Genomic DNA, 18473 nt, shown 5'->3' on the forward strand with positions numbered 1-18473 from the left:
AAAAAAAGGACATATCACTCCTATAACAGATTAACTGATAATGAAGGATGGGATTTTTCTAAAAAAGAGCATCTCTCTACTAGATATTGAAAGGAGCCCAATTTTATTATGTAAGTGAAATGATTCCAAAAAAGACATGAACAATGATAGTGCCTAGACACTATTTGACTATCAAGATGATATATAAACCCCAATAAAATTCCAATTGTTGAAACTGTGAGAAAAAAAGAATATTTCTAAGGTAGAGGCATAGGGGTGGGTGAATATGGGAGGGAGGATTTCTATTGCTCTCTGTCATAATCTTTCTTTTAACCTAGTCTTCTCTCTCTGCTTATATCATCCAGAATATTAGAAAAAAAATGGTTGACACAGAGAAACACAGTTGTCAGGCTTTGGGGTGACCTCTCCATTTTACTAAAATTGTAACCAAAAAGTCTTACAATGACCTTAAGGAAGCACCATGATCTGCATCTACCCATCCCCTACCTCTCCAGCTTCATTCCGGCCCAGCCCCAGTGACATCTTTGCTTTTCCTTGAAAACATAAGGCATATTCTTGCCTTATAGGCTTGGCACTATTTTTACTTATGCCTGAATTGCTGTTCCCCAGGGCATCTACACAGGCAACCCCCACTTCTGTAAATCTTTGAGCAAATGTTACTTTCTTGTCGAGACCTACTCTTACCACCCAATTTAATTGCTATTCAGTTTCCCCCCACCCTCACACTCTTGCTCCTCTTTAGTGGCTATATGTTTTTCTTTTTTTTTTTAATTTTTATTTTATATTGGACTATAGTTGATTTACAATATTGTGTTAGTTTCAGGTGTACAGAAAAGTGATTTAGTTATACATATACATATATCTGTTCTTTTTCAAATTCTTTTCCCATTTAGATTATTACAGAGTATTGAGCAGAGTTCCCTGTGCTATACAGTATGTCCTTGTTGGTTATCTATTTTATTTCATTTTTTTAAATTAATTTATTTATTTTTGGCTGTGTTGGTTCTTCATTACTGTGTGCGGGCTTTCTCTTGTTGTGGTGACTGAGGGCTACTCTTTGTTGCGGTGCGCGGGCTCCTCATTGCGGTGGCTTCTCTTGTAGTGGAGCACGGGCTCTAGGCGTGCGAGCTTCAGTAGTTGTGCCACACAGGCTCAGTAGTTGTGGCTCGTGGGCTCTAGAGCTCAGGCTCGGTAGTTGTGGAGCACGGGCTTAGTTGCTCCGCCGCATGTGGGATCTTCCCAGACCTGGGCTCGAACCCATGTCCCCTGCATTGGCAGGCAGATTCTTAACGACTGTGCCACGAGGGAAGTCCCTGGTTATTTATTTTAAATATAGTAATGTGTATATATCAATCCCAACCTCCCAACTTTTTCTTTCTTTTTCCATAGCACTTATCACCTTCTAATATGCCATATAATTTATTATTTTAATGTATGTATTGTTGGCTTTCTGTCTCCTCTCATTATGATATAAGCTACATAAGTACAGGGATCTTTTCTGTTTTGTTTTGTTCATTAGTGTACTTCAAGCCTCTAGACTATGTCTACTACATAGTGAGCACTCAAATTTACTGAATGATGAAGAGATGAATGTAGTTTCATTCATTAGCTTTAACTCTTCATGTATCCCAACACATACGAGCTGTAGGAACTCACACAAGTGAATTGCCTTTCTGAATAAAATGGGAACAGTTGCACCTGATTCACTGGACAGTTTCATGAATTAAATGGGATTATGTATTTAAGGCATTGAGCACACCGTCTGGCATAGAATAAAAATGCACTATTAGCCACAAACATAAAAAAATAAGCAAATTTGAATCCTAATTTAGAAGAGTGCCAAATTCCATTGGGGACAAAACATTTCCAGATCTCTCTGCTGAGTTGTAACTGAGAGCTCAGAGACTCCAAATTGTGCAAGATATTTTTTCCCAAAGGTATTACCATGCTACAACTTATAGACCTGAGTTTTACAATGTTGTAACTTACCATTTCTTCTCTGAAAGAATTTTGTATCATCTGCAAACTTGGAGATCTCATCATTCATTTATTTTTCTTCCAGATCATTAAAAGGAAAAAAATCTTAAATAAGCCATCCCAACACTAATTCCTAGAGTTTGATTATTTTCACTTATCCTTATAAAAAAGTAATCATTTATTACTTTTTCTTGTTCAATTTACAGACAGACAAATTTGGAATTCAGTCCTGGAAAGGACTGTCCCTAACTTCTGGCCTTTCTAGGGAAAGAGGCAGGTTTGGGACAAGATTTCAAACTCATTTCTGCTTCACCATTTACAAGCCTGAGCTTCCTATAGATAACAGGGGACCTCAGAATAACATACCAGTAGACTTTGGCCCCCTGGGGTAGTTAATGAGCTTGTAAAGCATTCTAAGAACTTGAATCATGTCCAAGACATGCAGTGCTCTAAAAAACACTAATGTAATAGAACATAATTTGAAAACAGTTATAGAAACAATAAATGTAAAAATAGCATGCTCTGAATTGACTATAGGAACGCTAAAGGAATGCAGGATAAAGAACCAAAAGAAAACATGACCTATAAGGAAGGATTAGCCCCCTGTCCTTTAGTTCTGCAGAGGTAGTTGTGGGGCCTTGAATTCTCCCCCTTTTTTAGTCAAGACACTAACACAAAATAGCTTCATCTGAAAGAGACAATGTATTGAAATGCGACAGACGTATCTTATGGAAGCCAAGGGTAATGGAGCCTCTTAAAGGGCTGAAACTAGTAACTGGAAAGCTTTCAGAAGCCAAGAAAGTATTTGTTCTCTCAGTCTCTCATCTCTGTTTACACCCATGTTATTATTTCCTCTGTGCCTCCTAGCTGCCCCTACTTCTCAGTAGGAAAAGATGGCTGCCCTGAGCTTCCTGGTTTACATCATCTCACTTTCAACCACTGCAGAAACTAACACGCTGCCTATGAATCCAGGGGTCAAACTCCTGTGATAGAGAATTGAAGTGGCCCAGCCTGGGTTAGGTGTATTAATCTTCCTGTCCTTCCCCTCATCTGCCTCTTCCAATCCATCGTGGCCCAATCGAACCTGGCTGACTTGAGGAGGATATCAGCATACCTCTGACGGTTTGTGATGGTGTTGACTTCTGAGGGATTAGGGCTACTGGAAGCCATACAATTATTCAGATGTTTTCTACTCCTTCATCCTCACCCCAAACCTGAAGGACTCTGTGGTCCTTTGAACTCTTTCCCCATGAGCTCTCTGAGGGCCTCATCGTGGGAAGGAAGGATGACTGCTTTCAAGTCCTGAGAGGATTTCCACAGCTCCTTCTTCCAAATTCTTAGCTACACTCTGCCCATATTATAGCTGGGTCTTACTCATACCCTGAACCTCTTGCATCAAGTTGTGGCATTGAAGGAGGATGGCACTATTTCCCTTTTCTCTAGCTTGTAGAGAAAATTTCAGGTAAAAAGAGACAGGGACTATACCAGCCACTGAGTATACAAAAGGACTAAAATATGGTCACACCCCTTCATTAGGAGAGGGAAGAAAATAAGAACCAAAAAACTGCAAAACAATGTAAAAAGCACGATCATGGTGGGAAACCTGACAGCACAACAGAGGGAAGCACCAAATCATGCTAAAACTTATTATAAAAAGCCATTATCCTTAGAAAGCAGCAAAAGGAAAGCAGCAGTTGTTGGTATTTTGTAGATAAAATATAAAAACGTTCAAACGAGCAAAATTAAATGTAATTAAATAAAATGGCCGCTTTAGAATGTGACTTCTGACTACAAGATTGAATTTTCTCTTTGCATATTAAAGAACCCTGTGGAAAAGAAAACAATTGAGACTTAGCCTTGTAAAGCACATGAGTGTTAGTATCCTTTCCCATTTTAAATTGATAGATGATTTTTGGTTCATTTAACAAAGAAGTTTAAGGATACATCTTTCGAATGAGTTAAGGGTAAATTAACTCATGTTTTGCAATAATTTTGTTCATAAAATAATTTAGTTTTGTCAGGGTATGGCTAATTTAAACAAGATGACCTACTTTGCACATGACATTCTTGCATTGCAAGGAGATTCTTGGCTAACAGCATCATAATTTCCAAAGGATAGTCCAGAAAACACACACAGAGTACTGACGTTATCATAACAAGCTCCACAGCCATCACTCACCAAGACCATCCTGGTACCCCCACCATTTCATTCAGAAAATAGCCTCTGGAAGGAAAAAAGAAAGAAGGAGTGATGGGGTTGAGGGGGTAGTTGGAACAAATTGCAAAAGACTGAACATTTATGTTTCTCAGAATCACCACTTATCCTTTGTAGGTCTAGCCGAAGTCTTAATTTATTGTATTATCTTTGCTTTTATGTTGTCTTGGGTGAGACTCATTTCCATCTTTCCCTTTGAGTCATGTGGGAATGATGACAACACAGTATTGAGTCATACAGTCAAGAGAGGAAAAAAGCTGCAGTTGATTATCGTTTTTCCAGATGCCACAGTGGAGTTAAAGTAGCAGGGGTAATAAATTAGAGGGGCAGACCCTTTCTTAACAGCAATGGCAAGGTTAAACAGAGAAAATCAATGGACAGCTGTGTACCAAGTGTTTATGGTATGTGATACACAGTACGGGGTTACAAAATATATTCCTGTCTTCAAGATATTGGCAAACCAGTTCCAAAGACAAGCCATAGACATATAAAAATTTACAAAACTAAAACCTTGGTTAGGCCCACCAGTGGGTAGTAAGGAAAGAATTTATTGAAGGGATAATAGAGATTTAAATTAGTATGATACATCAGTATACAGAATTTTTGTTTACATAGTTCATGTAATCCTGACAATCAGTTTGAAAAACTGGTCTTGTTATCTTTGTTTTACAGATGAATGTCCAACAGCTCAGCAAATTCAAATGTTAGTTTTCACAGTCACAGTAATGAGGCAGCCCCCCCAATATTTTTGCTCTTACAAAGTTATCACGCTATGTTTAGATAGAGCTAGATACGAAAAACCAGATACTGATACTGAAGACCAGATGAGGCCATGGCTTGGCCTATCTCCCTTGATGGGTAAGGGCACTGCCAGAGTTAAGCAACTGGAAAAGAAGCAGGACCCCAGACAAGAACCCAGAACTCTGGCTTTTGGCCCACAGAAGTAAGAACTTTTATTCCTTTGGGCCTCACTGGCTTCATCTTATTCTTCAAGGTTGATGGAGACTCCTGATAACTGGTATAGAACATGCCCACCACAAAGTGGCTGGACAGGAGATCAGATAGGACACAGCCAGCTAGACCGAGAGAGTCAACATTTTATAAGCCTAACCATCTCAGTTCATGCTATTCTCTGGGTTTGTTTGTTTGTTTTCCACTTTTCACCCTTCCCCAATCCCAACCTGTATGTTGTTCCTCTTTCAGTGGAATTACAGAGAAAAAAGGTGTCATGCATTCACACCTGTATCCCTGAGTCATTCATGGTGATGTAGGTGGTGGTGGGATCAGGGGAAGGTGGGTTTTAGCCAAATCTACCTACTGTTCTCAGAGTAAAAATCTCTCTATCTATAACTGTGGAGTTGTTGAGGTAATTTTCTTAGGGAAGGCAGTCGTTTCCTCACTGCCAGATAGGTTAGCAAGTAACAAGGTAGGAATATCAATCTTTAGTCTTCTGCTGTTTAACAACTCTGTTCTTTGTGCTGCCACACCCAACTGAATACAGAGAGGAACAACAGGTAACAGTGCTTTTCATGAGGTAGGGACATAACTAGTTAGTTAACACTCCTCATGAAAACCAGTAGAGAATTTTGATCCATAGAATAAAATCTGTGTGGATGCAGTAAGAGAAGTAAGAAAAAAATTACAATGTTGAGAAGCCATAAGACACCCAAGAAGGTGAATTTCAAGATGGCGGGAGTCAGAAGTGTTGAGTGATGAATTTAGCCATGGCTCCTATTTTCAGTGTCCTTTGTGGCCTTTCCCGTTGCGGGGCACAGGCTCCGAACGCGCAGGCCCAGCGGCCATGGCTCACGGGCCCAGCCGCTCTGCGGCATGTGGGATCTTCCCAGACCGGGGCGCGAACCCGGTTCCCCTGCATCGGCAGGCGGACGCGCAACCACTGCGCCACCAGGGAAGCCCCCTTCAGTGTCCTTTTAAGTCTCTTTTGTGTCTCTCATTCTTATCTCCTCAATTAGAAGAAGACCCTGGAGATGAAAACTTCCCAGCACTCAACCACTACCTCCATTTGTCACTTAGTATATGGTGTGATTATAAATAGAGACATTCTACAAATTGCCTGCACACATCAAATTTTTACTTCACAGCCACAGCTATATACAATTCATCGTTTTTAACTAAGAATGCTAATGCAGTCCCCTGTGTCCTCAGTCCTTTCAAGAAGGCTTGCAACTTCTGTGCTTGAAAAGACTAATCTTTAAAGATGAAAAGAGAAAGGTTTGCCTCCATCAATATAGCATTGAAAATTCAATTTTAAATTTGTCAGGGTTGTAGCAGTTGATTTGCTCTTTAGCAAATATGACAGGAACAGACATATTGCACAGTTTGAAACCAATGACTAATATGAAATTTTGGTATGCAAGGTGTCACTTCACAGTAGAAGAAATATTTGAGGTTGAACCTACCTTAAATACACTAATAAAAACCACAGTAGTTTACTCAAAGACGTTTGTTTCCCACAACTGATCCATAAGTAGCTCTGCGTTGCTTCTCCAGATAAAAAAGACTGAAAAATAAAACAAAAAACATATGAAAAAATAGGATTAAATGACCTATTTTGAAAGAAGAATTTAGGTTATGAAATTACAAGATGATTTTTTCTTGTGCTTCATAAACTGGTTCTAAGGGAAATTCCAAGAAAGTGACTTTAAATTCTGTGAGCAAAAGAAGCATCAGTACAGGAAGTGTCTAGTTTTCCAAGGTGACTATTTACCAGCTTGTTTTTATAGGTTTTGAAAGGTCTGTTTAAAAAATTAATTTTGCTATTTAAAAGTTATACATACCCATCATTCACATAGAATATACTCAAATGTTTCCACACTAAAAGATTAGCTTTATTAGCTTCAAAGCAATACAATTTTAAAATATATACCAAAAGGTTATCAATTTTTATCTTGGGGTGTAGGATAGAGTGAAATTATTGTGATTTCTGTTTCCTTTGTGGCTTTATGTATTCTCCACATTTCTACACTGAGCATGTATTTCTCTCATAATCAGAAAAAAAACTTAAGAATGATTTTTGAAATAAGCTTATTCATATTGTATTCTGGGGGGTGTAAAGCAGTACCATCATTCTTTCTGAGAAAACCAAAATGTCCTCTCAGAAGGAAAAAATAAGGTTTCTATAAAAATTATAAAACCAGACCCTGGTTGGCACCCTGTTGAAAGAATTTTGAGTGACTTTTATGATTCAAAACATTAATTCAGCATATTTCAATTTTCTCTGCTCTGGGTGACACACTACTTTCCTCTCATTGACTTCCAGAGTGTTCTGTGTGTGGACCAACTATCCAGGGAATGGAATTAAACCTGGCCCAGCAGGACTCAGCATCTTGTCATGGTTCTCTTCATCATTTGCATAGCATAGAATACTTTTTGGCCAGGAAAGCACTTGTTTATTAAATTTCCCATAAAAAGTCCCTGGGTTTAAATAAAGGAGGACCTCATTTCAAGAAAAAGCACACAGGGGGTTTCATAACACAAAGCATTTGAGAAAATAGTCAGAAAGGTTTTATCCATCCATTTACTTCTCTCATTCAGAGTAATGTTATTTGCCCAACTTGGGACATGAGCAAGCCTTTTCTTTGTTGTTGTTTTTTAAGGTTCTTTTCAAGTGGGTATCCATTAAAAATCATTCTATATGTTTGTAATGTGATTACAAACCCAACTTTTTCACTACCTGGAAGACTTTCCTCTTTATTCCTCTTAACATTTGCTCTGCTGGTTTAGATAACAATATAAAACCTTACATAACTGTCATATATTGATGAATGAAAGTTAAATTCTTCTGATTTTCATAGTTTTCCTCCAGCTCCATAAGGAACTATTATCAGGGAATCAACGTGCACTATTTCTCTAAATAGATGATTCAATATTTTGCCCTCTAACATATATTGTATTATCAGTAGGACACTAGACTAGACATGAAAATCTGATTTTGCCAGTGGATATTATTTTAGTAACAAAGCAAAAGTAAAATACATATTTTCCCATGTGGTTCTTTATTAGACAACAGCTACTGAGTTTTACCTGACAATATGTTTTAAGAATAAATCATTTTCATTTTATTTTTGTTCTGTACATAGACATCAAACTCCATCTACACAGCAAGTGTGAGATGGTATCAGTTAAGAAAGTATTAGCAGCCTGGAACATCTTTCATTATGTGAAAATGTCAAGCTCATCTCACTTCACTAGATTTCTATTCATGGATATTGTTATCTAGATGTAAATATCTGTATGCAAATAAATGAAGAAAATATAAGAAATATACATCCACTGTGGTACCATTTTCTTATGAAAGTGTTCATAAAATTTAAGAAGACAGAATTTCTAAAAATCATTCCTTTGCCTTAGTTGGAGTGCTCAAGGTTCTGATGTTTTTGTTTTTGTTTTCTTAATTCATAGCATCACTGGTTTTAGAAACAATTTCCTAGTCACTAGGAGAAAAGGGGCCAAAAGACCTAACCAAGCCACTTGCTAGGATCCTTGTGCTTCTCTAGGTGAGATACACTCACACTGACAGCAGAACCACCTTGTGGTCAGAGTCTATGAGAAGGGCCCTCTCTTGTCCTCCAGGCCAACCCAGAAACAGAAAATGCCACAGTTGGCCCTGAAGAGGTTATCCAGTTACTAAGTTCAGACCAATCTGTTTGAGAAAGGATTAGCAGAAAGCATGTTAACATTCTAGGGGTTTGTAACCTACCTTCCACACCCTCAATCTACCTCTCTGCTTTACAGGAAGTCCTGTCCTTGGAGTTATAGGGACCCTGTCAAGCAGACGATGTTACACATGGGCACACTAGAGCCAACTGAACAGCAAGGCATCAGGCAATAGGAAACTGCTGCAGTTTCACAACTTACTTTAAAAACTGTATTTTTTGCTGGAGTGTGGAGAAAAGGGAACCCTCTTACATTGTTGGTGGGAAGGTAAATTGGTGCAGCCACTATGGGAAACAGTATGGAGGTTCCTCTAAAAACTAAAAATAGAGTTGCCATGTGATCCAGCAATCCCACTCCTGGGCATATATACCCTGACAAAACTATGATTCGAAAAGATACATGCACCCTTATGTTCATAGCAGCATTATTTACAATAACCAAGACATGGAAACAACCTAAATGTCCATCGATGGATGAATGAATAAAGAAGATGTGGTATATACATACAATGGAATATTACTCAGCCATAAAAAAGAATATAACAATGTCATTTGCAGCAACATGGTTGGACTTAGAGATTATCATACTAAGCAAAGTAAGTCAGAAGGAGAAAGACAAATACCATATGATATCACTTATATGTGGAATCTAAAATATGACACAAATGAACCTATTTATGCAACAGAAACAGACCCACAGACATAGAGAACAGACTTGTGGTTGCCAAGGGGGAGTAGGAGTGGGGGAGGTAAGGATTGGGAGTTTGAGATTAGCAGATGGAAATTAGTATATATAGGATAGATAAACAACAAGGTCCTACTGTATAGCACAGGGAACTATATTCAATATGCTGTGATAAACTGTAATGGAAAAGAATATGAAAAAGAATGTATATATATGTATATATGTATAACTGAGTCATTTTGCTGTACAGCAGAAATTAACACAACATTGTAAATCAACTATACTTCAAAAAAATAAATTTTTTTTAAAAACTATATTTTTATGTTCTCTCTTCTCTGGCTCTTTATCAAGGGATCCAAAATATTGCTCTCTTTCTGTTCATATATTTTTAAAGTAGTTTATCATTATTATACTACTACTTTGTAGGTATAACAAAAAGGAAGAAATATACATGGATTCATATCTCTTAGTTCTTCAAATAGGAAGACTTTTTTTTTAAAAAGGAAAGAAAATTTCCAAAAGCATTTTTAGTTCTTGAAGAAATTTATAACAGAATGAGTGGTACAATAATCACTTTATTGAGAACATCTACAATGTTAAGAATTTGCTTTTATTTTCTGTGGATAAGAAGATCTATTATGTTATGAAATTGCTTCCAAAAGAAATTCATTAATTATGAAATTGCTTTCCAAAAGAAATTGGATTTACACAGATTTACTCTGCAATTTAGAGGTTATCTCTACTTCACATATTCTTATGAAAATTGTTTGATAATGTTTTGCTGAATATGCAGTCAAAACCTCTCTATTCTGTCCCACCAAAAACTACTTTTAATTTCAGCTAATGAGGATGCTGTGCCAATTATTTGCAACAGCTTCTTACTTGCTATTAATCAAATCTCGATTCTTTTTTGGTTTGCATTTTAATGTTATTTTCAGTACATTACAATTTCAGAAAATTAATGTGGACAATAAAGTTATAAAAGCAACCAGCTTTCCTTTCTCCTGGACCCATTTGTAATTGGTTTGGCCCAGGCCACAATTATTCTATAACCAAAATGCATCAATTGCCTACAATGTGTGAAGCACTATGCTAGCTCCTGAGGAACTAATGGTATGACTAAGAAGAATATTATCTCTAGTCTACCTATGCTCTAACAAAAATAACTGCTATTCAACCAATAATAACCAAAAATAATGAGTTCTATGAAGAAATGCATAATACTATGGTATCCCATGAGGGAGAATTAATATCAACTGGGGTTTTAGGAAAGGTTCTCTGGAGAAAATTATATTAAACTGAGACCAAATGGCAGTTGTCTTCCAATATTTATTTTCTCCTTATTCCATGTAATAGAACTTTACCTGGATACATAGAGACTCAGAATGAAGACTCCTTGCTTTCTTCACAGCTAAATGAAGTAAAATGACTAATTTCTGGCAAATGCAATATGAATAGAACAATGTATTGGGGTTTGTACCCTTAGAGGGAAAGTACAAGACCTCAGTTTTAATCACTTTCTGCTGGGGGAATATGATCATGATGATAAGACATCTTGGAGAATATGAGTAAAACAAACTATGGGGATAGGAGAGCAAGAAGAAAAGAGTATGGGCCTCTGATGATATTCACAGCATAGCAGCCATACCAACTTAGAAATAAAATTCAATTTTGTTTAAATTACTGTTACTTTTGTTCTCTGTGACATACAGTTGGACAAATATCTTAATACTTTCTTGAAAAAAGAGGCTAAGTAATCCAGAGGTAGAAGAGCAGGACAGCCTCTAGACAAGTGGATAATTGTGCACAACCCATTCAAGGAACTGAAATTGTTCAATATGACTGGTATAGAAAGAGGAAGGGGTGGATTTGTCAAGATGAAGCTGCAGAGGTGCTACAGTAGATTGTTGTAAGAATGACCCTCAGTTTGTTTGTGCCTCTGGGTACTCACTCTCAGCTTGACCATGTGATTTGTTTTGGACAATTGAACAGTCTCAAATTGGACACTGTTAGCAAAGCCCTGCAAAGTGCCTATGTGCTGGGTTTTGCTCTCATGTTGCTCTTTTGAACCCTGAGACCTCCACTTGGGCCAAGCCTGTGCTAGCCTACAGGAGGATGAGACCACGTGGAGCAGAAATGTGCTGTCCCAGCTGAGCCCCCTGAGACCAACCAGCCTGCAATGGTTGGACATATAAGTGAAGCTGTCCCAGACTAACTAGCCCCAGCAAAGCTGCCAGATGACCTCAGCAATCTATCAGAACAGCCCATTTGAGAAATGCCTAGCAGACCTACAGAATTATAAGTAAATAAATGATTGTAAGCAGCTACATTTTGAGATAACTTGTTACACAGCAAAAGCGAACTGATAAAAGTAGACAGCACAGATTACATGGGATTTTATGGTTATTATTCATTCATCCAATATTTATTGAGCCCTATGTACCAGGTAGTGTGCTAAGTAGGCATTGGAGATGCAGCTGTGGACAAGACATAAGGTCTCTGCCCTCATGGAGCTTACCTTCTTATTGGCCATACTAAGAAATTTGATTCATCATATGGACAATTTAAGAAACTATTAAAAGTCTTTAAAGCAAGGGATCAGTTTATGCTATTTGCATATTTAAAAGATTGTTCTAGTTACAGTGTGGAGGGTGGGTTGGAAGGGGTAAGTATGAGGACTGAAAGATAAGATAGGAGATTGGTGCAACAGTCCAGGTGAGGAATAATTGTGACATAGACTAAGGTCGTATCGGTGGACATAGAATAGAGATTAGTTAATTAAGATTTAGAAAGCACAGGGTTTGCTAACTGATTAAAACTATGGAGTGAGGAAAAAGGAGGATCAAGGATAACACATTTTCTAACTTGAGCAAGTCATCAATAAATAAAAGTGCCATTTATTGAGGTACAGAACATGGAAAGCAGAGAAGGTTTATGGAATAAAGATTGTGACATAAGATTTAAAGAAGTAGAATTTGAAATGTTCATGAAATATTAAAGTAGAAACATCAAAATGGTAGATATATGATTCTGGAGCTCCATGAGATTCTGGTCTGCATATATAAATTTGGAATTATTTTAATTTCTGTTAAAGCCACATAGAAGTAGAGGACATTGCCTAGAGAAGGGACAGTGTAAATGAAGAGAAAGGAGGACCTTGGACAGAATTTGGAGGAATGATAACACTCAATGGTTTATTAGAGAAGGAGAATCTAGCCTAAAAAGATTAAGAAGAAACAGCAAGAAACTTTTATATATAGAATGGATAAATAACCTGGTTCTACTGTATAGCACAGGGAACTATATTCAATATCCTTTGACAAACCATAATGGAAAAGCATATAAAAAAGAATGTATATATATATATATGTGTGTGTGTGTGTGTGTAACTGAATCACTTTGCTGTAAAGCAGTAATTAACACAACATTGTAAATCAACTATACTTCAATTAAAAAAAAGAAGAAACAGCAAGGAAAATGGGAACCTGGGATGTGTCTTCACATGAAAAAAGGGGAAAAAGAATTTTTTATTGAAGTATAGTTGATTTACAATATTGTGTTAGTTTCAGGTGTACAGCAAAGATTAGGTTATGCATATATAAATATATTTTTTGTATTATTTTCCATTATAATTATTACAAGATATTGAATATAGTTCCCTGTGCTATACAGTAGAACCTTGTTGTTTATCTATTTTATAAATAGTAGTTTGTATCTGCTAATCCCAAATTCCTAATTTATCCCTCCCCCACATGCTTTCCCCTTCAGTAACCATAAGTCTGTTCTCTATGTCTGTGAGTCTGTTTCTATCTTGTAAATAAGTTCATTTATATCATGTTTTAGATTTCACATATAAGTGATATCATATGACATTTGTCTTTCTCTGTCAGACTTACTTCACTTAGTATGATAATCTCTAGGTCCATCCATGTTGCTGCAAATGGCATTATTTTTTTCCTTTTTATGGCTGAGTGATATTCCATATATATTGTGTATATATACCACATCTTCTTTATCCATTCATCTGTTGATGAACATTTAGGTCGCTTCCATCTCTTGGTTATTGTAAAAAGAATGCTGCTATGAACATTGGGGTGCATGTATCTTTTTGAATTAGAGTTTTCTCCAGATATATACCCAGGAGTGGGATTGCTGGATTATATAGTAATTCTATTTTTAGTTTGTTAATGAGCCTCCATACTGTTTTCCAGAGTGGCTTCACCAATTTACATTCCCACCAGCAGTGTAGGAGGGTACCCTGGGAAAAGAATACTTTAAGAAAAGAATGGTCAACTCTATTGAATGTTGCTGAAGATGGAAAAGCATTATTCAGATATAGTAACTAGGAGACCACTGGTGAGATGAGCAGAACCCCTGAGGAGAACTGGAGTTGGAAGCCAGAATGGAACGGGTTGAGAAGCCAGTGGAAGGTAAGGTCAAAGTGACAGCTAGTGTGCACAACTATGTCAAGAAGTCAGGCTGTAAAGACGAGGAGAAAAATAAGCACGTGACTACATAGGGGAACATGGGACTAAGGAATAGCTTAAATATTTACATACTTGAATATTAATAAGAAGGAGCTGGTAAAGATGAAGACGTTGAAACTACAGGTTAAATAAAAGAGGGATGAAATTCAGGCGGAGGATATGACATTTTATAGGAGTCAGATGTTTTGTCTGGTGACAGTGTGGGAGAAAGGAAAGGATGGATGCAGATGCAGGAAGATTTGTAAATTTGGTGGAGGTTGAGGGAAATCCCACATGATGGTTTCTTTTTTCATGTGTATAACACAGGGAGTAAGTTCATATGCTGATAATAAAGAGGTAGAGGAGGAGGGCCTTGGAGATTAAAGCAGAGTGAAGAAAGTTTAGAACAGCTTTTGTGGTAAGTAGGAAAGCAAGCTGAGTTGAAAAACACGGTAAGATTGCTGAACACTGTGGAGAGCCAAGTGAAATGTGTGAGCATGGATTTACAGTAGTGCCATTTGAGTTTAGACTCAGGGGGGAAGAATCATTGGGTTTATCTGGAGTTGGAGGCTTTCCAGGTAAATGCAGCCAACAGGCGAAGGATCAAGGGAGTTAGGATATTAGCAGGACAGTAATTGAAATATGGAAGCAAGGAACCTAATCTAAGGAGGACAGTGGGAGGCGTGAAAACTAGAAGAGATGTATATCAGGACCAAGAAAAGAGATCAATGGCCTGGAGATCAAATGAGGTAGAAGAACAGTCATGGCCTAGATAGCGAAGCAGGAAGTGTTGATAGGTAGGAGGAGGAGACAGACAGACATTAGGGTGGTCCCAGGATGCCTACCTCCTGGTGTTCATACCTTCATGTGATCCTCTTGCCTTGAGTGCAGGCAGGACCTGTGACTTGCTTCTAACCAATAGAATACAGCAAACGTGATGGGATGTACCTGATTACATGTATGTGATTAGGGTACACAAGATTGTAATGGCCATCTTGAGAGGGCATTCCCTCTCCCTTGATGGCTTTGAAGAAACAGCTGCCATGTAGTGAGATGACCTATGTCAAGGGTCATGTGATAAGTAACTGAAGAGGAACTCTGGCCAGCAGTCAACAAGAAACTGAGGCTTTCCATCAAATAAGTTGTAAGAAACTGAAAGCTGCCAGCAACCACTTGAGCTAGAAAGTGGCTCCTTCCTCAGTTTCGCCTTAGTTGAGACTGGAGCCTGGTCAACACATTCATAGCAGCAATGAGAGACCCTGAAGCTGAGCCTGATGTCTTAACTCATAGAAACTGAGATAATAAATGTGTTTTGTTCTAAGCTGCTAAATTTGTGATGATATTATTACAAAGCATAAATAATTAATAGAGAGGATGTGGTCAAAGAGGAACGGCAAACCAGAGGTGATGACAAGCACCGGAAGTTATCTCAGGAGGAGGTGAAAGGGGTGGAATGAAGGAAGGGGTTAGTAGAAATGAGAACAATTTAGAGAAACAGGTTGTGTTGTCTGTTCCACAAGGACCAAAAAGTTACACATGCGTTGAACTTCAGATTTTAAAGAAATATGATAACAGCAGATGCTGAGAACTCTTAGCAGTGCATATACAGAAAAATATAGTCTCAGACTGTTCATGCGAAGATGAGCACAGTACTGATACATCTGTACTTAAGATAAGACAACCATCACAGCCCAGCTCTTTTGGAAGCACCACAGTGAACTGATAGAGCATGGTCTTTGGACGCATCTGGGTTTGGACCACAGCTCTGTGATTGACTAGCTATGTAGCCATGGGAAATTTATTCACCTCTCTGAGTTTCTGTTTCTTATATATAAAATGTATTTATTTCATTGTAGGATTGCTACAATGATGAAATGAGATTATAGATGCAAAACACTGATTGCTGCACCTGGCATAAAGTAAGGGCTCAAATATAGCTCTTTCTTATGTTTCACAGAAGAAACTTCCTTTTCACAAAAATAATTGATCAAATGGGTTCAAAGACTGGAGGAAAATGTCACATAGGCAATCAAAGAGAGGAAGTTCTTAGAAGAACCTATACAAAAAATAAAAATAGACATTCATCTATATGAATAGAAGAGCACAAAAGGAATTGAGAAATCCACTATGTTCCAGCAGAGATGAAGAAAGAGGAAAATCTTAGTTTTAAAAGAAATGAGATAAGGTTGAATCACAAACTTATAGGATGTAACACTGAATTTCAGAAATATTATCCCATTCCCCTGCCAGGAGATAATAAATCAATATCCATACCTCACAAGATCAATACATTTTTTTTACATTTTTATTGGAGTATAATTGCTTTACAATGGTGTGTTAGTTCTGCTTTATAACAAAGTGAATCAGTTATACATACACATATATCCCCATATCTCTTCCCTCTTGCGTCTCCCTCCCTCCCACTCTCCCTATCCCACCCTTCTAGCTGGTCACAAAGCACGGAGCTGATCTCCCTGTGCTATGTGACTGCTTCCCACTAGCTATCTATTTTACATTTGGTAGTGTGTACATGTCCATATATACACGACCACTCTCTCACTTTGTCCCAGCTACCCTTCCCCCTCCCCATGTCTTCAAGTCCATTCTCTAGTAGGTCTGCATCTTTATTCCCATCTTGCCCCTAGGTTCTTCATGAACTTTTTTATTCTTTTTTACATTCCATATATAAGTGTTAGCATACAGTATTTGTTTTTCTCTTTCTGACTTACTTCACTCTGTATGACAGACTCCAGGTCCATCCACCTCACTACAAATAACTCAATTTCGTTTCTTTTTATGGCTGAGTAATATTCCATTGTATATATGTGCCACATCTTCTTTATCCATTCATCTGCCGATGGACACTTAGGTTGCTTCCATGTCCTAGCTATTGTAAATAGAGCTGCAGTGAACATTGTGGTACATGACTCTTTTTGAATTATGGTTTTCTCAGGGTATATGCCCAGTAGTGGGATTGCCGAGTCATATGGTAGTTCTATTTTTAGTTTTTTAAGGAACCTTCATACTGTTCTCCATAGTGGCTGTATCAATTTACATTCCCACAAACAGTGTATGAGGGTTACATTTTCTCCACACCCTCTCCAGCTTATTGTTTGTAGATTTTTTTGATGATGGCCATTCTGACCGGTGTGAGATGAGATCGGATTGTAGGTTTGAATTGCATTTCTCTAATGATTAATCATGTTGAGCATTCTTTCATGTGTTTGCTAGCAATCTGTATATCTTCTTTGGAGAAATGTCTATTTAGGTCTTCTGCCCATTTTTGGATTGGGTTGTTTGTTATTTTGATATTGAGCTGCATGAGCTGCTTGTAAATTTTGGAGATTAATCCTTTGTCAGTTGCTTCATTTGCAAATATTTTCTCCCATTCTAAGGGTTGTCTTTTTGTCTTGTTTATGGTTTCCTTTGCTCTGCAAAAGCTTTTAAGTTTCATTAGGTCCCATTTGCTTATTTTTGTTTTTATTTCCATTTCTCTAGGAAGTGGGTCACAGAGGATCATGCTGTGATTTATGTCAGAGTGTTCTGCCTATGTTTTCCTCTAAGAGTTTGATAGTGTCTGGCTTTACATTTAGGTCTTTAATCCATTTTGATTTTATTTTTGTGTATGGTGTTCAGGAGTGTTCTAATTTCATTCTTTTACATGTAGCTGTCCAGTTTTCCCAGCACCACTTATCGAAGAGCTGTCTTTTCTCCATTTTATATTCTTGCCTCCTTTATCAAAGGTAAGATGACCATAGGTGCATGGGTTTATCTCTGGGCTTTCTATCCTGTTCCATTGATCTATATTTCTGTTTTTTTTTCTTCTCGGAATGCTGTGGCTAAAACTTCCAAAATTGTGTTGAATAATAGTGGTGAGAGTAGGCAACCTTGTCTTGTTCCTGATCTTAGTGGAAATGGTTTCAGTTTTTCACCATTGAGGACGATGTTGCCTGTGGGTTTTTCATATATGGCCTTTATCATGTTGAGGTAAGTTCCCGCTATGCCTACTTTCTGGAGGGTTTTATCATAAATCGGTGTTGAATTTTGTCAAAAGATTTCTCTGCATCTATTGAGATGATCATATGGTTTTTATCTTTCAATTTGTTAATATGGTGTATCCCATTGATTGATTTGCATATATTGAAGAATCCTTGCATTCCTGAGATAAACCCCATTTGACCATGGTGTATGATCCTTTTAATGTGGTGTTGGATTCTGTTTGTTAGTATTTTGTTGAGGATTTTTGCATCTATGTTCATCAGTGATATTGGTCTGTAGTTTTCATTCTTTGTGACATCTTTGTCTGGTTTTGGTATCAGGGTGATGGTGGCCTCACAGAATGAGATTGGGAGTATTCTTCCCTCTGTATATTTTGGAAGAGTTTGAGAAGGATACGTGTTAGCTCTTCTCTAAATGTTTGATAGAATTTGCCTCTGAAGCCATCTGGTCCTGGG

The sequence above is a fragment of the Physeter macrocephalus genome, chromosome 7 (assembly GCF_002837175.3).
Source record: "Physeter macrocephalus isolate SW-GA chromosome 7, ASM283717v5, whole genome shotgun sequence".
Lineage (NCBI taxonomy): Eukaryota > Metazoa > Chordata > Mammalia > Artiodactyla > Physeteridae > Physeter > Physeter macrocephalus.